Source organism: Argiope bruennichi, chromosome 9 (assembly GCF_947563725.1).
Source record: "Argiope bruennichi chromosome 9, qqArgBrue1.1, whole genome shotgun sequence".
NCBI classification, from domain to species: domain Eukaryota; kingdom Metazoa; phylum Arthropoda; class Arachnida; order Araneae; family Araneidae; genus Argiope; species Argiope bruennichi.
Window position 1 is genome coordinate 79538990 of NC_079159.1, and position 18193 is coordinate 79557182.

General features: G+C 38.9%; 29 non-coding genes across 29 annotated transcripts; all 29 read right to left on the reverse strand.

The window, feature by feature from the left end:
• Positions 1-1799: 1799 nt before the first annotated feature.
• Positions 1800-1888, reverse strand: Trnay-gua (transfer RNA tyrosine (anticodon GUA)). The gene is given in 2 exon segments: positions 1800-1835; positions 1852-1888. It is a non-coding gene; the product is annotated as a tRNA-Tyr (tRNA).
• A 717-nt stretch (positions 1889-2605) lies between these two features.
• On the reverse strand, positions 2606-2694 carry Trnay-gua (transfer RNA tyrosine (anticodon GUA)). The gene is given in 2 exon segments: positions 2606-2641; positions 2658-2694. It is a non-coding gene; the product is annotated as a tRNA-Tyr (tRNA).
• Positions 2695-3142: 448 nt separating this feature from the next.
• On the reverse strand, positions 3143-3231 carry Trnay-gua (transfer RNA tyrosine (anticodon GUA)). The gene is given in 2 exon segments: positions 3143-3178; positions 3195-3231. It is a non-coding gene; the product is annotated as a tRNA-Tyr (tRNA).
• A 2339-nt stretch (positions 3232-5570) lies between these two features.
• On the reverse strand, positions 5571-5659 carry Trnay-gua (transfer RNA tyrosine (anticodon GUA)). The gene is given in 2 exon segments: positions 5571-5606; positions 5623-5659. It is a non-coding gene; the product is annotated as a tRNA-Tyr (tRNA).
• A 448-nt stretch (positions 5660-6107) lies between these two features.
• Trnay-gua (transfer RNA tyrosine (anticodon GUA)) lies at positions 6108-6196 on the reverse strand. The gene is given in 2 exon segments: positions 6108-6143; positions 6160-6196. It is a non-coding gene; the product is annotated as a tRNA-Tyr (tRNA).
• A 1266-nt stretch (positions 6197-7462) lies between these two features.
• Positions 7463-7551, reverse strand: Trnay-gua (transfer RNA tyrosine (anticodon GUA)). The gene is given in 2 exon segments: positions 7463-7498; positions 7515-7551. It is a non-coding gene; the product is annotated as a tRNA-Tyr (tRNA).
• A 180-nt stretch (positions 7552-7731) lies between these two features.
• Trnay-gua (transfer RNA tyrosine (anticodon GUA)) lies at positions 7732-7820 on the reverse strand. The gene is given in 2 exon segments: positions 7732-7767; positions 7784-7820. It is a non-coding gene; the product is annotated as a tRNA-Tyr (tRNA).
• A 180-nt stretch (positions 7821-8000) lies between these two features.
• Positions 8001-8089, reverse strand: Trnay-gua (transfer RNA tyrosine (anticodon GUA)). The gene is given in 2 exon segments: positions 8001-8036; positions 8053-8089. It is a non-coding gene; the product is annotated as a tRNA-Tyr (tRNA).
• A 180-nt stretch (positions 8090-8269) lies between these two features.
• On the reverse strand, positions 8270-8358 carry Trnay-gua (transfer RNA tyrosine (anticodon GUA)). Its single transcript is given in 2 exon segments — positions 8270-8305; positions 8322-8358. It is a non-coding gene; the product is annotated as a tRNA-Tyr (tRNA).
• A 449-nt stretch (positions 8359-8807) lies between these two features.
• On the reverse strand, positions 8808-8896 carry Trnay-gua (transfer RNA tyrosine (anticodon GUA)). The gene is given in 2 exon segments: positions 8808-8843; positions 8860-8896. It is a non-coding gene; the product is annotated as a tRNA-Tyr (tRNA).
• Positions 8897-9076: 180 nt separating this feature from the next.
• Positions 9077-9165, reverse strand: Trnay-gua (transfer RNA tyrosine (anticodon GUA)). The gene is given in 2 exon segments: positions 9077-9112; positions 9129-9165. It is a non-coding gene; the product is annotated as a tRNA-Tyr (tRNA).
• A 180-nt stretch (positions 9166-9345) lies between these two features.
• On the reverse strand, positions 9346-9434 carry Trnay-gua (transfer RNA tyrosine (anticodon GUA)). Its single transcript is given in 2 exon segments — positions 9346-9381; positions 9398-9434. It is a non-coding gene; the product is annotated as a tRNA-Tyr (tRNA).
• Positions 9435-9614: 180 nt separating this feature from the next.
• On the reverse strand, positions 9615-9703 carry Trnay-gua (transfer RNA tyrosine (anticodon GUA)). The gene is given in 2 exon segments: positions 9615-9650; positions 9667-9703. It is a non-coding gene; the product is annotated as a tRNA-Tyr (tRNA).
• A 180-nt stretch (positions 9704-9883) lies between these two features.
• Trnay-gua (transfer RNA tyrosine (anticodon GUA)) lies at positions 9884-9972 on the reverse strand. The gene is given in 2 exon segments: positions 9884-9919; positions 9936-9972. It is a non-coding gene; the product is annotated as a tRNA-Tyr (tRNA).
• Positions 9973-10152: 180 nt separating this feature from the next.
• On the reverse strand, positions 10153-10241 carry Trnay-gua (transfer RNA tyrosine (anticodon GUA)). Its single transcript is given in 2 exon segments — positions 10153-10188; positions 10205-10241. It is a non-coding gene; the product is annotated as a tRNA-Tyr (tRNA).
• Positions 10242-10421: 180 nt separating this feature from the next.
• Trnay-gua (transfer RNA tyrosine (anticodon GUA)) lies at positions 10422-10510 on the reverse strand. The gene is given in 2 exon segments: positions 10422-10457; positions 10474-10510. It is a non-coding gene; the product is annotated as a tRNA-Tyr (tRNA).
• A 180-nt stretch (positions 10511-10690) lies between these two features.
• Positions 10691-10779, reverse strand: Trnay-gua (transfer RNA tyrosine (anticodon GUA)). Its single transcript is given in 2 exon segments — positions 10691-10726; positions 10743-10779. It is a non-coding gene; the product is annotated as a tRNA-Tyr (tRNA).
• Positions 10780-10959: 180 nt separating this feature from the next.
• Trnay-gua (transfer RNA tyrosine (anticodon GUA)) lies at positions 10960-11048 on the reverse strand. The gene is given in 2 exon segments: positions 10960-10995; positions 11012-11048. It is a non-coding gene; the product is annotated as a tRNA-Tyr (tRNA).
• A 180-nt stretch (positions 11049-11228) lies between these two features.
• Positions 11229-11317, reverse strand: Trnay-gua (transfer RNA tyrosine (anticodon GUA)). The gene is given in 2 exon segments: positions 11229-11264; positions 11281-11317. It is a non-coding gene; the product is annotated as a tRNA-Tyr (tRNA).
• A 180-nt stretch (positions 11318-11497) lies between these two features.
• On the reverse strand, positions 11498-11586 carry Trnay-gua (transfer RNA tyrosine (anticodon GUA)). The gene is given in 2 exon segments: positions 11498-11533; positions 11550-11586. It is a non-coding gene; the product is annotated as a tRNA-Tyr (tRNA).
• Positions 11587-11766: 180 nt separating this feature from the next.
• Trnay-gua (transfer RNA tyrosine (anticodon GUA)) lies at positions 11767-11855 on the reverse strand. The gene is given in 2 exon segments: positions 11767-11802; positions 11819-11855. It is a non-coding gene; the product is annotated as a tRNA-Tyr (tRNA).
• A 180-nt stretch (positions 11856-12035) lies between these two features.
• Positions 12036-12124, reverse strand: Trnay-gua (transfer RNA tyrosine (anticodon GUA)). The gene is given in 2 exon segments: positions 12036-12071; positions 12088-12124. It is a non-coding gene; the product is annotated as a tRNA-Tyr (tRNA).
• A 987-nt stretch (positions 12125-13111) lies between these two features.
• Positions 13112-13200, reverse strand: Trnay-gua (transfer RNA tyrosine (anticodon GUA)). Its single transcript is given in 2 exon segments — positions 13112-13147; positions 13164-13200. It is a non-coding gene; the product is annotated as a tRNA-Tyr (tRNA).
• A 437-nt stretch (positions 13201-13637) lies between these two features.
• Trnay-gua (transfer RNA tyrosine (anticodon GUA)) lies at positions 13638-13728 on the reverse strand. The gene is given in 2 exon segments: positions 13638-13674; positions 13691-13728. It is a non-coding gene; the product is annotated as a tRNA-Tyr (tRNA).
• Positions 13729-14433: 705 nt separating this feature from the next.
• On the reverse strand, positions 14434-14522 carry Trnay-gua (transfer RNA tyrosine (anticodon GUA)). The gene is given in 2 exon segments: positions 14434-14469; positions 14486-14522. It is a non-coding gene; the product is annotated as a tRNA-Tyr (tRNA).
• A 986-nt stretch (positions 14523-15508) lies between these two features.
• Positions 15509-15597, reverse strand: Trnay-gua (transfer RNA tyrosine (anticodon GUA)). The gene is given in 2 exon segments: positions 15509-15544; positions 15561-15597. It is a non-coding gene; the product is annotated as a tRNA-Tyr (tRNA).
• A 448-nt stretch (positions 15598-16045) lies between these two features.
• Trnay-aua (transfer RNA tyrosine (anticodon AUA)) lies at positions 16046-16136 on the reverse strand. Its single transcript is given in 2 exon segments — positions 16046-16082; positions 16099-16136. It is a non-coding gene; the product is annotated as a tRNA-Tyr (tRNA).
• A 1514-nt stretch (positions 16137-17650) lies between these two features.
• Trnay-gua (transfer RNA tyrosine (anticodon GUA)) lies at positions 17651-17739 on the reverse strand. Its single transcript is given in 2 exon segments — positions 17651-17686; positions 17703-17739. It is a non-coding gene; the product is annotated as a tRNA-Tyr (tRNA).
• A 180-nt stretch (positions 17740-17919) lies between these two features.
• On the reverse strand, positions 17920-18008 carry Trnay-gua (transfer RNA tyrosine (anticodon GUA)). The gene is given in 2 exon segments: positions 17920-17955; positions 17972-18008. It is a non-coding gene; the product is annotated as a tRNA-Tyr (tRNA).
• Positions 18009-18193: the final 185 nt, after the last annotated feature.

Genomic DNA, 18193 nt, shown 5'->3' on the forward strand with positions numbered 1-18193 from the left:
GTCCACGGATGCGAAGATTTTGCTGATTTCATTTTTTCAGATTGAAGTTCAGTTAAAGGAGTAGAAGGATGTTCAACAAAACAAAATGCTAACTATAATATTTCAAACAATTACTAATTCGAAAGAGAGCTGGGAATCTAGCAAATCGAACGAAACTACACTTTTAAATTCCAATCAAAATAACATCTTCCGTCTAGCCGGAGTCGAACCAGCGACCTATGGATATCGTCTTTAGGGAAGCTACAGTCCACCGCTTTGCCAACTGAGCTATCGACGGATGCGAAGGTTTTGCTGATTTCATTTTTTCAGATTGAAGTTCAGTTAAAGGAGTAGAAGGATTTTCAACAAAACAAAATGCTAACTATAATATTTCCAACATTTACTTATTCGAAAGAGAGCTGGGAATTTAGCAAATCGAAGGAATCTACAATTTAAATTCAAATCAAAATAACATCTTCCGTCGAGCCGGAGTCGAACCATCGACATATGGATATCGTCTTTAGGGCATCTACAGTCACCGCTCTGCCAACTGATCTAACAACATTATTTAGGTTTTGCTAATTTCATTTTTTCTGATTGAAGTTCAGTTAAAGGAGTAGAAGGATGTTCAACAAAACAGAATGCTAACTATAATATTTCCAACAATTACTTATTCGAAAAAGAGCTGGGAATCTAGCAAATCGAACGAAACTACACTTTTAAATTCCAATCAAAATAACATCTTCCGTCGAGCCGGAGTCGAGCCAGCGACCTATGGATATCGTCTTTAGGGCATCTACAGTCCACCGCTCTGCCAACTGAGCTATCAGCGGATGCGAAGGTTTTGCTGATTTCATTTTTTCAGATTGAAGTTCAGTTAAAGGAGGAGAAGGATGTTCAACAAAACAAAATGCTAACTATAATATTTCCAACAATTACTTATTCGAAAAAGAGTTGGGAATCTATAAAATCGAACGAAAAAACATTTTTAAATTCCAATCAAAATAAAATCTTCCGTCGGGCCGGAGTCGAACCAGCTACCTATGGATACCGTCTTTAGGGCATCTACATTCCACCGCTCTGCCTACTGAGCTATCGACGGATGGGAAGGTTTTGCAGATTTCATTTTTTTAGATTGAAGTTCAGTTAAAGGGGTAGAAGGATGTTCAACAAAACAAAATGCTAACTATAATATTTCCAACAATTACTTATTCGAAAAAGAGCTAGGAATCTAGCAAATCGAGCGAAACTACACTTTTAAATTCCAATCAAAATAAAATCTTCCGTCGAGCCGGAGTCGAACCAGCTACCTATGGATACCGTCTTTAGGGCATCTACATTCCACCGCTCTGCCTACTGTGCTATCGACGGATGCGAAGGTTTTGCTGATTTCATTTTTTCAGATGGAAGTTCAGTTAAAGGGGTAGAAGGATGTTCAAAAAAACAAAATGCTAACTATAATATTTCCAACAATTACTTATTAGAAAAAGAGCTAGGAATCTAGCAAATCGAGCGAAACTACACTTTTAAATTCCAATCAAAATAACGTCTTCCGTCGAGCCGGAGTCGAACCAGCGACCTTTGGATATCGTCTTTAGAGCATCTACAGTCCACCGCTCTGCCAACTGAGCTATCGACGTAGGCGAAGGTTTTGCTGATTTCATTTTTTCAGATTGAAGTTCAGTTAAAGGAGTAGAAGGATGTTCAACAAAACAAAATGCTAACTATAATATTTCCAACAATTACTTATTCGAAAAAGAGCTGGGAATCTAGCAAATCGAACGAAACTACACTTTTAAATTCCATTCAAAATAACATCTTCCGTCGAGCCGGAGTCGAACCAGCGACCTATGGATATCGTCTTTAGGGCATCTACAGTCCACCGCTCTGCCAACTGAGCTATCGACGGATTCGAGGGTTTTGCTGATTTCATTTTTTCAGATTGAAGTTCAGTTAAAGGAGGAGAAGGATGTTCATAAAACAAAATGCTAACTATAATATTTCCAACAATTACGTATTCGAAAAAGAGCTAGGAATCTAGCAAATCGAACGAAACTACACTTTTAAATTCCAATCAAAATAACATCTTCCGTCGAGCCGGAGTCGAAATAGCGACCTATGGATATCGTCTTTAGGGCATCTACAGTCCACCGCTCTGCCAACTGAACTATCGACGGATGCAAAGATTTTGCTGATTTCATTTTTTCAGATTGAAGTTCAGTTAAAGGGGTAGAAGGATGTTCAAAAAAACAAAATGCTAACTATAATATTTCCAACAATTACTTATTAGAAAAAGAGCTAGGAATCTAGCAAATCGAGCGAAACTACACTTTTAAATTCCAATCAAAATAACGTCTTCCGTCGAGCCGGAGTCGAACCAGCGACCTTTGGATATCGTCTTTAGAGCATCTACAGTCCACCGCTCTGCCAACTGAGCTATCGACGTAGGCGAAGGTTTTGCTGATTTCATTTTTTCAGATTGAAGTTCAGTTAAAGGAGTAGAAGGATGTTCAACAAAACAAAATGCTAACTATAATATTTCCAACAATTACTTATTCGAAAAAGAGCTGGGAATCTAGCAAATCGAACGAAACTACACTTTTAAATTCCATTCAAAATAACATCTTCCGTCGAGCCGGAGTCGAACCAGCGACCTATGGATATCGTCTTTAGGGCATCTACAGTCCACCGCTCTGCCAACTGAGCTATCGACGGATTCGAGGGTTTTGCTGATTTCATTTTTTCAGATTGAAGTTCAGTTAAAGGAGGAGAAGGATGTTCATAAAACAAAATGCTAACTATAATATTTCCAACAATTACGTATTCGAAAAAGAGCTAGGAATCTAGTAAATCGAACGAAACTACACTTTTAAATTCCAATCAAAATAACAACTTCCGTCGAGCCGGAGTCGAAATAGCGACCTATGGATATCGTCTTTAGGGCATCTACAGTCCACCGCTCTGCCAACTGAACTATCGACGGATGCGAAGATTTTGCTGATTTCATTTTTTCAGATTGAAGTTCAGTTAAAGGAGGAGAAGGATGTTCAACAAAACAAAATGCTAACTATAATATTTCCAACAATTAATCATTCGAAAGAGAGCTACGAATCTAGCAAATGGAACGAAACTACACTTTTAAATTCCAATCAAAATAACGTCTTCCGCCGAGCCGGAGTCGAACCAGCGACCTATGGATATCGTCTTTAGGGCATCTACAGTCCACCGCTCAGCCAACTGAGCTATCGACGGATGCGTAGGTTTTGCTGATTTCATTTTTTCAGATTGAAGTTCAGTTAAAGGAGTAGAAGGATGTTCAACAAAACAAAATGCTGACTATAATATTTCCAACAATTACTTAAAAGGAAACTTACGAAAAAGAGCTGGGAATCTAGCAAATCGAACGAAACTACACTTTTAAATTCCAATCAAAATAACATCTTCCGTCGAGCCGGAGTCGAGCCAGCGACCTATGGATATCGTCTTTAGGGCATCTACAGTCCACCGCTCTGCCAACTGAGTTGTCCACGGATGCAAAGATTTTGCTGATTTCATTTTTTTAAAATGAAGTTCAGTTAAAGGAGTAGAAGGATGTTCAACAAAACAAAATGCTAACTATAATATTTCCAACAATTACTTATTCGAAAAAGAGCTGGGAATCTAGCAAATCGAACGAAACTACACTTTTAAATTCCAATCAAAATAACACTTTCCGTCGAGCCGGAGTCGAACCAGCGACCTATGGATATCGTCTTTAGAGCATCTACAGTCCACCGCTCTGCCAACTGAGTTGTCCACGGATGCGAAGATTTTGCTGATTTCATTTTTTCAGATTGAAGTTCAGTTAAAGGAGTAGAAGGATGTTCAACAAAACAAAATGCTAACTATAATATTTCAAACAATTACTAATTCGAAAGAGAGCTGGGAATCTAGCAAATCGAACGAAACTACACTTTTAAATTCCAATCAAAATAACATCTTCCGTCTAGCCGGAGTCGAACCAGCGACCTATGGATATCGTCTTTAGGGAAGCTACAGTCCACCGCTTTGCCAACTGAGCTATCGACGGATGCGAAGGTTTTGCTGATTTCATTTTTTCAGATTGAAGTTCAGTTAAAGGAGTAGAAGGATTTTCAACAAAACAAAATGCTAACTATAATATTTCCAACATTTACTTATTCGAAAGAGAGCTGGGAATTTAGCAAATCGAAGGAATCTACAATTTAAATTCAAATCAAAATAACATCTTCCGTCGAGCCGGAGTCGAACCATCGACATATGGATATCGTCTTTAGGGCATCTACAGTCACCGCTCTGCCAACTGATCTATCAACATTATTTAGGTTTTGCTAATTTCATTTTTTCTGATTGAAGTTCAGTTAAAGGAGTAGAAGGATGTTCAACAAAACAGAATGCTAACTATAATATTTCCAACAATTACTTATTCGAAAAAGAGCTGGGAATCTAGCAAATCGAACGAAACTACACTTTTAAATTCCAATCAAAATAACATCTTCCGTCGAGCCGGAGTCGAGCCAGCGACCTATGGATATCGTCTTTAGGGCATCTACAGTCCACCGCTCTGCCAACTGAGCTATCAGCGGATGCGAAGGTTTTGCTGATTTCATTTTTTCAGATTGAAGTTCAGTTAAAGGAGGAGAAGGATGTTCAACAAAACAAAATGCTAACTATAATATTTCCAACAATTACTTATTCGAAAAAGAGTTGGGAATCTATAAAATCGAACGAAAAAACATTTTTAAATTCCAATCAAAATAAAATCTTCCGTCGGGCCGGAGTCGAACCAGCTACCTATGGATACCGTCTTTAGGGCATCTACATTCCACCGCTCTGCCTACTGAGCTATCGACGGATGGGAAGGTTTTGCAGATTTCATTTTTTCAGATTGAAGTTCAGTTAAAGGGGTAGAAGGATGTTCAACAAAACAAAATGCTAACTATAATATTTCCAACAATTACTTATTCGAAAAAGAGCTAGGAATCTAGCAAATCGAGCGAAACTACACTTTTAAATTCCAATCAAAATAAAATCTTCCGTCGAGCCGGAGTCGAACCAGCTACCTATGGATACCGTCTTTAGGGCATCTACATTCCACCGCTCTGCCTACTGTGCTATCGACGGATGCGAAGGTTTTGCTGATTTCATTTTTTCAGATGGAAGTTCAGTTAAAGGGGTAGAAGGATGTTCAAAAAAACAAAATGCTAACTATAATATTTCCAACAATTACTTATTAGAAAAAGAGCTAGGAATCTAGCAAATCGAGCGAAACTACACTTTTAAATTCCAATCAAAATAACGTCTTCCGACGAGCCGGAGTCGAACCAGCGACCTTTGGATATCGTCTTTAGAGCATCTACAGTCCACCGCTCTGCCAACTGAGCTATCGACGTAGGCGAAGGTTTTGCTGATTTCATTTTTTCAGATTGAAGTTCAGTTAAAGGAGTAGAAGGATGTTCAACAAAACAAAATGCTAACTATAATATTTCCAACAATTACTTATTCGAAAAAGAGCTGGGAATCTAGCAAATCGAACGAAACTACACTTTTAAATTCCATTCAAAATAACATCTTCCGTCGAGCCGGAGTCGAACCAGCGACCTATGGATATCGTCTTTAGGGCATCTACAGTCCACCGCTCTGCCAACTGAGCTATCGACGGATTCGAGGGTTTTGCTGATTTCATTTTTTCAGATTGAAGTTCAGTTAAAGGAGGAGAAGGATGTTCATAAAACAAAATGCTAACTATAATATTTCCAACAATTACGTATTCGAAAAAGAGCTAGGAATCTAGTAAATCGAACGAAACTACACTTTTAAATTCCAATCAAAATAACATCTTCCGTCGAGCCGGAGTCGAAATAGCGACCTATGGATATCGTCTTTAGGGCATCTACAGTCCACCGCTCTGCCAACTGAACTATCGACGGATGCGAAGATTTTGCTGATTTCATTTTTTCAGATTGAAGTTCAGTTAAAGGAGGAGAAGGATGTTCAACAAAACAAAATGCTAACTATAATATTTCCAACAATTAATCATTCGAAAGAGAGCTACGAATCTAGCAAATGGAACGAAACTACACTTTTAAATTCCAATCAAAATAACGTCTTCCGCCGAGCCGGAGTCGAACCAGCGACCTATGGATATCGTCTTCAGGGCATCTACAGTCCACCGCTCAGCCAACTGAGCTATCGACGGATGCGTAGGTTTTGCTGATTTCATTTTTTCAGATTGAAGTTCAGTTAAAGGAGTAGAAGGATGTTCAACAAAACAAAATGCTGACTATAATATTTCCAACAATTACTTAAAAGGAAACTTACGAAAAAGAGCTGGGAATCTAGCAAATCGAACGAAACTACACTTTTAAATTCCAATCAAAATAACATCTTCCGTCGAGCCGGAGTCGAGCCAGCGACCTATGGATATCGTCTTTAGGGCATCTACAGTCCACCGCTCTGCCAACTGAGTTGTCCACGGATGCAAAGATTTTGCTGATTTCATTTTTTTAAAATGAAGTTCAGTTAAAGGAGTAGAAGGATGTTCAACAAAACAAAATGCTAACTATAATATTTCCAACAATTACTTATTCGAAAAAGAGCTGGGAATCTAGCAAATCGAAAGAAACTACACTTTTAAATTCCAATCAAAATAACATCTTCCGTCGAGCCGGAGTCGAGCCAGCGACCTATGGATATGGTCTTTAGGGCATCTACAGTCCACCGCTCTGCCAACTGAGCTATCGACGGATGCGAAGGTTTTGATGATTTCATTTTTTCAGATTGAAGTTCAGTTAAAGGAGTAGAAGGATGTTCAACAAAACAAAATGCTAACTATAATATTTCCAACAATTACTTATTCGAAAAAGAGCTGGGAATCTAGCAAATCGAACGAAACTACACTTTTAAATTCCAATCAAAATAACATCTTCCGTCGAGCCGGAGTCGAGCCAGCGACCTATGGATATCGTCTTTAGGGCATCTACAGTCCACCGCTCTGCCAACTGAGCTATCGACGGATGCGAAGGTTTTGCTGATTTCATTTTTTCAGATTGAAGTTCAGTTAAAGGAGTAGAAGGATGTTCAACAAAACAAAATGCTAACTATAATATTTCCAACAATTACTTATTCGAAAAAGAGCTGGGAATCTAGCAAATCGAAAGAAACTACACTTTTAAATTCCAATCAAAATAACACTTTCCGTCGTGCCGGAGTCGAACCAGCGACCTATGGATATCGTCTTTAGGGCATCTACAGTCCACCGCTCTGGCAACTGAGCTAACAACATTTGCGAAGGTGTTGCTGATTTCATTTTTTCATATTGAAGTTCAGTTAAAGGAGGAGAAGGATGTTCAACAAAACAAAACGCTAACTATAATATTTCCAACAATTACTTATTCGAAAAAGAGCTAGGAATCTAGCAAATCGAACGAAACTACACTTTTAAATTCCAATCAAAATAACCTCTTCCGTCGAGCCGGAGTCGAACCAGCGACCTATGGATATCGTCTTTAGGGCATCTACAGTCCACCGCTCTGCCAACTGAGCTATCGACGGATGCGAAGGTTTTGCTGATTTCCTTTTTTCTGATTGAAGTTCAGTTAAAGGAGTAGAAGGATGTTCAACAAAATAAAATGCTAACTATAATATTTCCAACAATTACTTATTCGAAAAAGAGCTGGGAATCTAGCAAATCGAACGAAACTACACTTTTAAATTCCAATCAAAATAACCTCTTCCGTCGAGCCGGAGTCGAACCAGCGACCTATGGATATCGTCTTTAGGGCATCTACAGTCCACCGCTCTGCCAACTGAGCTATCGACGGATGCGAAGGTTTTACTGATTTCATTTTTTCATATTGAAGTTCAGTTAAAGGAGGAGAAGGATGTTCAACAAAATAAAATGCTAACTATAATATTTCCAACAATTACTTATTCGAAAAAGAGCTGGGAATCTAGCAAATCGAACGAAACTACACTTTTAAATTCCAATCAAAATAACCTCTTCCGTCGAGCCGGAGTCGAACCAGCGACCTATGGATATCGTCTTTAGGGCATCTACAGTCCACCGCTCTGCCAACTGAGCTATCGACGGATGCGAAGGTTTTACTGATTTCATTTTTTCATATTGAAGTTCAGTTAAAGGAGGAGAAGGATGTTCAACAAAACAAAATGCTAACTATAATATTTCCAACAATTACTTATTCGAAAAAGAGCTAGGAATCTAGCAAATCGAACGAAACTACACTTTTAAATTCCAATCAAAATAACATCTTCCGTCGAGCCGGAGTCGAACCAGCGACCTATGGATATCGTCTTTAGGGCATCTACAGTCCACCGCTCTGCCAACTGAGCTATCGACGGATGCGAAGGTTTTGCTGATTTCCTTTTTTCTGATTGAAGTTCAGTTAAAGGAGTAGAAGGATGTTCAACAAAATAAAATGCTAACTATAATATTTCCAACAATTACTTATTCGAAAAAGAGCTGGGAATCTAGCAAATCGAACGAAACAACACTTTTAAATTCCAATCAAAATAACATCTTCCGTCGAGCCGGAGTCGAACCAGCGACCTACGGATATCGTCTTTAGGGCATCTACAGTCCACCGCTCTGCCAACTGAGCTATCGACAGATGCGAAGGTTTTGCTGGTTTCATTTTTTCATATTGAAGTTCAGTAAAAGGAGGAGAAAGATGTTCAACAAAACAAAATGCTAACTATAATATTTCCAACAATTAGTTATTCGAAAAATAGCTAGGAATCTAGCAAATCGAACGAAACAACACTTTTAAATTCCAATCAAAATAACATCTTCCGTCGAGCCGGAGTCGAACCAGCGACCTATGGATATCGTCTTTAGGGCATCTACAGTCCACCGCTCTGCCAACTGAGCTATCGACGGATGCGAGGGTTTTGCTGATTTTATTTTTTCAGATTGAAGTTCAGTTAAAGGAGTAGAAGGATGTTCAACAAAACAAAATGCTAACTATAATATTTCCAACAATTACTTATTCGAAAAAGAGCTAGGAATCTAGCAAATCGAACGAAACAACACTTTTAAATTCCAATCAAAATAACATCTTCCGTCGAGCCGGAGTCGAACCAGCGACCTATGGATATCGTCTTTAGGGCATCTACAGTCCACCGCTCTGCCAACTGAGCTATCGACGGACGCGAGGGTTTTGCTGATTTCATTTTTTAAGATTGAAGTTCAGTTAAAGGAGTAGAAGGATGTTCAACAAAACAAAATGCTAACTGTAATATTTCGAACAATTACTTTTTCGAAAGAGAGCTGGGAATCTAGCAAATCGAACGAAACAACACTTTTAAATTCCAATCAAAATAACATCTTCCGTCGAGCCGGAGTCGAACCAGCGACCTATGGATATCGTCTTTAGGGCAGCTACAGTCCACCGCTCTGCCAACTGAGCTATCGACGGATGCGAAGGTTTTGCTGATTTCATTTTTTCAGATTGAAGTTCAGTTAAAGGAGTAGAAGGATGTTCAACAAAACAAAATGCTAACTATAATATTTCCAACAATTCGTTATTCGAAAAATAGCTAGGAATCTAGCAAATCGAACGAAACAACACTTTTAAATTCCAATCAAAATAACATCTTCCGTCGAGCCGGAGTCGAACCAGCGACCTATGGATATCGTCTTTAGGGCATCTACAGTCCACCGCTCTGTCAACTGAGCTATCGACGGATGCGAAGGTTTTGCTGATTTCATTTTTTCAGATTGAAGTTCAGTTAAAGGAGTAGAAGGATGTTCAACAAAACAAAATGCTAACTATAATATTTCCAACAATTACTTATTCGAAAAAGAGCTGGGAATCTAGCAAATCGAACGAAACAACACTTTTAAATTCCAATCAAAATAACATCTTCCGTCGAGCCGGAGTCGAACCAGCGACCTATGGATATCGTCTTTAGGGCATCTACAGTCCACCGCTCTGCCAACTGAGCTATCGACGGATGCGAAGGTTTTGCTGATTTCATTTTTTCAGATTGAAGTTCAGTTAAAGGAGGAGAAGGATGTTCAACAAAACAAAATGCTAACTGTAATATTTCGAACAATTACTTTTTCGAAAGAGAGCTAGGAATCTAGCAAATCGAACGAAACTACACTTTTAAATTCCAATCAAAATAACATCTTCCGTCGAGTCGGAGTCGAACCAGCGCCCTATGGATATCGTCTTTAGGGCATCTACAGTCCACCGCTCTGCCAACTGAGCTATCGACGGATGCAAGGGTTTTGCTGATTTCATTTTTTCAGATTGAAGTTCAGTTAAAGGAGGAGAAGGATGTTCAACAAAACAAAATGCTAACTATAATATTTCGAACAATTACTTTTTCGAAAGAGAGCTAGGAATCTAGCAAATCGAACGAAACAACACTTTTAAATTCCAATCAAAATAACATCTTCCGTCGAGCCGGAGTCGAACCAGCGACCTATGGATATCGTCTTTAGGGCAGCTACAGTCCACCGCTCTGCCAACTGAGCTATCGACGGACGCGAGGGTTTTGCTAATTTCATTTTTTCAGATTGAAGTTCAGTTAAAGGAGTAGAAGGATGTTCAACAAAACAAAATGCTAACTGTAATATTTCGAACAATTACTTTTTCGAAAGAGAGCTGGGAATCTAGCAAATCGAACGAAACAACACTTTTAAATTCCAATCGAAATAACATCTTCCGTCGAGCCGGAGTCGAACCAGCGACCTATGGATATCGTCTTTAGGGCAGCTACAGTCCACCGCTCTGCCAACTGAGCTATCGACGGACGCGAGGGTTTTGCTAATTTCATTTTTTCAGATTGAAGTTCAGTTAAAGGAGGAGAAGGATGTTCAACAAAACAAAATGCTAACTATAATATTTCCAACAATTAGTTATTCGAAAAATAGCTAGGAATCTAGCAAATCGAACGAAACAACACTTTTAAATTCCAATCAAAATAACATCTTCCGTCGAGCCGGAGTCGAACCAGCGACCTATGGATATCGTCTTTAGGGCAGCTACAGTCCACCGCTCTGCCAACTGAGCTATCGACGGACGCGAGGGTTTTGCTAATTTCATTTTTTCAGATTGAAGTTCAGTTAAAGGAGTAGAAGGATGTTCAACAAAACAAAATGCTAACTGTAATATTTCGAACAATTACTTTTTCGAAAGAGAGCTGGGAATCTAGCAAATCGAACGAAACAACACTTTTAAATTCCAATCGAAATAACATCTTCCGTCGAGCCGGAGTCGAACCAGCGACCTATGGATATCGTCTTTAGGGCAGCTACAGTCCACCGCTCTGCCAACTGAGCTATCGACGGACGCGAGGGTTTTGCTGATTGCATTTTTTCAGATTGAAGTTCAGTTAAAAGAGTAGAAGGATGTTCAACAAAACAAAATGCTAACTGTAATATTTCGAACAATTACTTTTTCGAAAGAGAGCTGGGAATCTAGCAAATCGAACGAAACAACACTTTTAAATTCCAATCAAAATAACATCTTCCGTCGAGCCGGAGTCGAACCAGCGACCTATGGATATCGTCTTTAGGGCAGCTACAGTCCACCGCTCTGCCAACTGAGCTATCGACGGATGCGAGGGTTTTGCTGATTTCATTTTTTCAGATTGAAGTTAAGTTAAAGGAGGAGAGGGATGTTCAACAAAACAAAATGCTAACTATAATATTTCCAACAATTACTTATTCGAAAAAGAGCTGGGAATCTAGCAAATCGAACGAAACTACACTTTTAAATTCCAATCAAAATAACATCTTCCGCCGAGCCGGAATCGAACCAGCGACCTATGGATATCGTCTTGAGGGCATCTACAGTCCACCGCTCTGCCAACTGAGCTATCGACGGATGCGAAGGTTTTACTGATTTCATTTTTCCATATTGAAGTTCAGTTAAAGGAGGAGAATTATGTTCAACAAAACAAAATGCTAACTATAATATTTCCAAAAATTACTTATTCGAAAAAGACCTAGGAATCTAGCAAATCGAACGAAACAACACTTTTAAATTCCAATCAAAATAACATCTTCCGTCGAGCCGGAGTCGAACCAGCGACCTATGGATATCGTCTTTAGGGCATCTACAGTCCACCGCTCTGCCAACTGAGCTATCGACGGATGCGAAGGTTTTGCTGATTTCATTTTTTCTGATTGAAGTTCAGTTAAAGGTGTAGAAAGATGTTCAACAAAACGAAATGCTAACTATAATATTTCCAACAATTACTTATTCGAATTAGAGCTGGGAATCTAGCAAATCGAACGAAACTACACTTTTAAATTCCAATCAAAATAACATCTTCCGTCGAGCCGGAGTCGAACCAGCGACCTATGGATATCGTCTTTAGGGCATGTACAGTCCACCGCTCTGCCAACTGAGCTATAGACGGAGGCGAAGGTTTTGCTGATTTCGTTTTTTCTGATTGAAGTTCAGTTAAAGGAGTAGAAGGATGTTCAACAAAACAAAATGCTAACTATAATATTTCCAACAATTACTTATTCGAAAAAGAGCTGGGAATCTAGCAAATCGAACGAAACTACACTTTTAAATTCCAATCAAAATAACATCTTCCATCGAGCCGGAGTCGAACCAACGAAATATGGATATCGTCTTTAGGGCATCTACAGTCCACCGCTCTGCCAACTGAGCTATCGACGGATGCGAAGGATTTGCTGATTTCATTTTTTCAGATTGAAGTTCAGTTAAAGGAGTAGAAGGATGTTCAACAAAACAAAATGCTAACTATAATATTTCCAACAATTACTTATTCGAAAAAGAGCTGGGAATCTAGCAAATCGAACGAAACTACACTTTTAAATTCCAATCAAAATAACATCTTCCGTCGAGCCGTAGTCGAACCAGCGACCTATGGATATCGTCTTTAGGGCATCTACAGTCCACCGCTCTGCCAACTGAGCTATCGACGGATGCGAAGGATTTGCTGATTTCATTTTTTCATATTGAAGTTCAGTTAAAGGAGGAGAAGGATGTTCAACAAAACAAAATGCTAACTATAATATTTCCAACAATTAGTTATTCTAAAAAGAGCTAGGAATCTAGCAAATCGAACGAAACAACACTTTTAAATTCCAGTCAAAATAACATCTTCCGTCGAGCCGGAGTCGAACCAGCGACCTACGGATATCGTCTTTAGGGCATCTACAATCCACCGCTCTGCCAACTGAGCTATCGACGGATGCGAAGGTTTTGCTGATTTCTTTTTTTTCTGATTGAAGTTCAGTTAAAGGAGTAGAAGGATGTTCAACAAAACAAAATGCTAACTATAATATTTCCAACAATTACTTATTCGAAAAAGAGCTGGGAATCTAGCAAATCGAACGAAACTACACTTTTAAATTCCAATCAAAATAACATCTTCCGTCGAGCCAACGAACTATGTATATCTCTTTAGGGCATCTACAGTCCACCGCTCTGCCAACTGAGCTATCGACGGATGCGAAGGTTTCGCTGATTTCATTTTTTCAGATTGAAGTTCAGTTAAAGGAGTAGAAGGATGTTCAACAAAACAAAATGCGAACTATAATATTTCCAACAATTACTTTTTCGAAAGAGAGCTGGGAATCTAGCAAATCGAACGAAACTACACTTTTAAATTCCAATCAAAATAGCATTTTCCGTCGTGCCGGAGTCGAACCAGCGACCTATGGATATCGTCTTTAGGGCATCTACAGTCCACCGCTCTGCCAACTGAGCTATCGACGGATGCGAAGGTTTTGCTGATTTCATTTTTTCTGATTGAAGTTCAGTTAAAGGAGTAGAAGGATGTTCAACCAAACAAAATGCTAACTATAATATTTCTAACAATTACTTATTCGAAAAAGAGCTGGGAATCTAGCAAATCGAAAGAAACTACACTTTTAAATTCCAATCAAAATAACATCTTCCGTCGAGCCAGCGACCTATGGATATCGTCTTTAGGGCATCTACAGTCACCGCTCTGCCAACTGATCTAACAACATATGCGAAGGTTTTGCTAATTTCATTTTTTCAGATTGAAGTTCAGTTAAAGGAGTATAAGGATGTTCAACAAAACAAAATGCTAACTATAATATTTCCAACAATTACTTATTCGAAATAGAGCTGGGAATCTAGCAAATCGAACGAAACTACACTTTTAAATTCCAATCAAAATAACATCTTCCGTCGAGCCGGAGTCGAACCAGCGTCCTATGGATATCGTCTTTAGAGCATCTACAGTCCACCGCTATGCCAACTGAGCTGTCGACGGATGCGAAGGTTTTGCTGATTTCATTTTTTCTGATTGAAGTTCAGTTAAAGGAGTAGACGGATGTTCAACAAAACAAAATGCTAACTATAATATTTCCAACAATTACTTATTCGAAAAAGAGCAGGGAATCTAGCAAATCGAACGGAACAACACTTTTAAATTCCAATCAAAATAACATCTTCCGTCGAGCCGGAGTCGAACCAGCGACCTATGGATATCGTCTTTAGGGAATCTACAGTCCACCGCTCTGCCAACTGAGCTATCGACGGATACGAAGGTTTTACTGATTTCATTTTTTCAGATTGAAGTTCAGTTAAAGGAGTAGAAGGATGTTCAACAAAACAAAATGCTAACAATAATATTTCCAACAATTACTATTCGAAAAAGAGCTGGGAATCTAGCAAATCGAACGAAACTACACTTTTAAATTCCAATCAAAATAACATCTTCCGTCGAGCCGGAGTCGAGCCTGCGACCTATGGATATCGTCTTTAGGGAAGCTACAGTCCACCGCTCTGCCAACTGAGCTATCGACGGATGCGAAGGCTTTGCTGATTTCATTTTTTCAGATTGAAGTTCAGTTAAAGGAGTAGAAGGATGTTCAACAAAACAAAATGCTAACTATAATATTTCCAACATTTACTTATTCGAAAGAGAGCTGGGAATTTAGCAAATCGAACGAAACTACACTTTTAAATTCCAATCAAAATAACACATTCCGTCGAGCCGGAGTCGAACCAGCGACCTATGGATATCGTCTTTAGAGCATCTACAGTCCACCGCTATGCCAACTGAGCTGTCGACGGATGCGAAGGTTTTGCTGATTTCATTTTTTTAGATTGAAGTGCAGTTAAAGGAGTAGAAGGATGTTGAAGAAAACAAAATGCTAACTATAATATTTCCAACAATTAATTATTCGAAAAAGAGCTGGGAATCTAGCAAATCGAACGAAACTACACTTTTAAATTCCAATCAAAATAACATCTTCCGTCGAGCCGGAGTCGAACCAGCGACCTATGGATATCGTCTTTAGGGCATCTACAGTCCACCGCTCTGCCAACTGAGCTATCGACTGATGCGAAGGTTTTGCTGATTTCATTTTTTCAGATTGAAGTTCAGTTAAAGGAGTAGAAGGATGTTCAACAAAACAAAATGCTAACTATAATATTTCCAACAATTACTTATTCGAAAAAGAGCTGGGAATCTAGCAAATCGAACGAAACTACACTTTTAAATTCCTATCAAAATAACATCTTCCGTCGAGCCGGAGTCGAACCAGCGACCTATGGATATCGTCTTTAGGGCATCTACAGTCCACCGCTCTGCCAACTGAGCTATCGACGGATGCGAAGGTTTTACTGATTTCATTTTTCCATATTGAAGTTCAGTTAAAGGAGGAGAAGGATGTTCAACAAAACAAAATGCTAACTATAATATTTCCAACAATTACTTATTCGAAAAAGAGCTGGGAATCTAGCAAATCGAACGAAACTACACTTTTAAATTCCAATCAAAATAACATCTTCCGTCGAGCCGGAGTCGAGCCAGCGACCTATGGATATCGTCTTTAGGGCATCTACAGTCCACCGCTCTGCCAACTGAGCTATCGACGGATGCGAAGGTTTTTCTGATTTCATTTTTTCAGGTTGAAGTTCAGTTAAAGGAGTATAAGGATGTTCAACAAAACAAAATGCTAACTATAATATTTCCAACAATTACTTTTTCGAAAGAGAGCTGGGAATCTAGCAAATCGAACGAAACTACACTTTTAAATTACAATCAAAATAACATCTTCCGTCGTGCCGGAGTCGAACCAGCGACCTATGGATATCGTCTTTAGGGCATCTATAGTCCACCGCTCTGCTAACTGAGCTATCGACGGATGCGAAGATTTGTCTGATTTCATTTTTTTTTGATTGAAGTTCAGTTAAAGGAGTAGAAGGATGTTCAACAAAACAAAATTCTAACTATAATATTTCCAACAATTACTTATTCGAAAAAGAGCTGGGAATCTAGCAAATCGAAAGAAACTACACTTTTAAATTCCAATCAAAATAACATCTTCCGTTGAGCCGGAGTCGAACCAGCGACCTATGGATATCGTCTTTAGGGCATCTACAGTCCACCGCTCTGGCAACTGAGCTAACAACATTTGCGAAGGCGTTGCTGATTTCATTTTTTCATATTGAAGTTCAGTTAAAGGAGGAGAAGGATGTTCAACAAAACAAAATGCTAACTATAATATTTCCAACAATTACTTATTCGAAAAAGAGCTGGGAATCTAGCAAATCGAACGATACTACACTTTTAAATTCCAATCAAAATAACATCTTCCGTCGAGCCGGAGACCTATGGATATCGTCTTTAGGGCATCTACAGTCCACCGCTCTGCCAACTGAGCTATCGACGGATGCGAAGGTTTTGCTGATTTCATTTTTTCAGATTGAAGTTCAGTTAAAGGAGTAGAAGGATGTTCAACAAAACAAAATGCTAACTATAATATTTCCAACAATTACTTATTCTAAAAAGAGCTGGGAATCTAGCAAATCGGAAGAAACTACACTTTTAAATTCCAATCAAAATAACACTTTCCGTCGAGCCGGAGTCGAACCAGCGACCTATGGATATCGTCTTTAGGGCATCTACAGTCCACCGCTCTGGCAACTGAGCTAACAACATTTGCGAAGGTGTTGCTGATTTCATTTTTTCATATTGAAGTTCAGTTAAAGGAGGAGAAGGATGTTCAACAAAACAAAATGCTAACTATAATATTTCCAACAATTACTTATTCGAAAAAGAGCTAGGAATCTAGCAAATCGAACGAAACAACACTTTTAAATTCCAATCAAAATAACATCTTCCGTCGAGCCGGAGTCGAACCAGCGACCTATGGATATCGTCTTTAGGGCACCTACAGTCCACCGCTCTGCCAACTGATCTATCGACGGATGCGAAGGTTTCGCTGATTTCATTTTTTCTGATTGAAGTTCAGTTAAAGGAATAGAAGGATGTTAAACAAAACAAAATGCTAACTATAATATTTCCAAATATTAGTTATTCGAAAAAGAGCTGGGAATCTAGCAAATCGAACGAATCTACACTTTTAAATTCCAATCAAAATAACATCTTCCGTCGAGCCGGAGTCGAGCCAGCGACCTATGGATATCGTCTTTAGGGCATCTACAGTCCACCGCTCTGCCAACTGAGCTATCGACGGATGCGAAGGTTTTGCTGATTTCATTTTTTCAGATTGAAGTTCAGTTAAAGAAGTAGAAGGATGTTCAACAAAACAAAATGCTAACTATAATATTTCCAACAATTACTTATTCGAAAAATATCTGGGAATCTAGCAAATCGAAAGAAAATACACTTTTAAATTCTAATCAAAATAACACTTTCCGTCGAGCCGGAGTCGAACCAGCGACCTATGGATATCATCTTTAGAGCATCTACAGTCCACCGCTCTGCCAACTGAGCTATCGACGGATGCGAAGGTTTTGCTGATTTCATTTTTTCAGATTGAAGTTCAGTTAAAGGAGTAGAAGGATGTTCAACAAAACAAAATGCTAACTATAATATTTCCAACAGTTACGTATTCGAAAAAGAGCTGGGAATCTAGCAAATCGAACGAAACTACACTTTTAAATTCCAATCAAAATAACATCTTCCGTCGAGCCGGAGTCGAACCAGCGACCTATGGATAACGTCTTTAGGGCATCTACAGTCCACCGCTCTGCCAACTGAGCTATCGACGGATGCGAAGGTTTTACTGATTTCATTTTTCCATATTGAAGTTCAGTTAAAGGAGGAGAAGGATGTTCAACAAAACAAAATGCTAACTATAATATTTCCAACAATTACTTATTCGAAAAAGAGCTGGGAATCTAGCAAATCGAACGAAACTACACTTTTAAATTCCAATCAAAATAACATCTTCCGT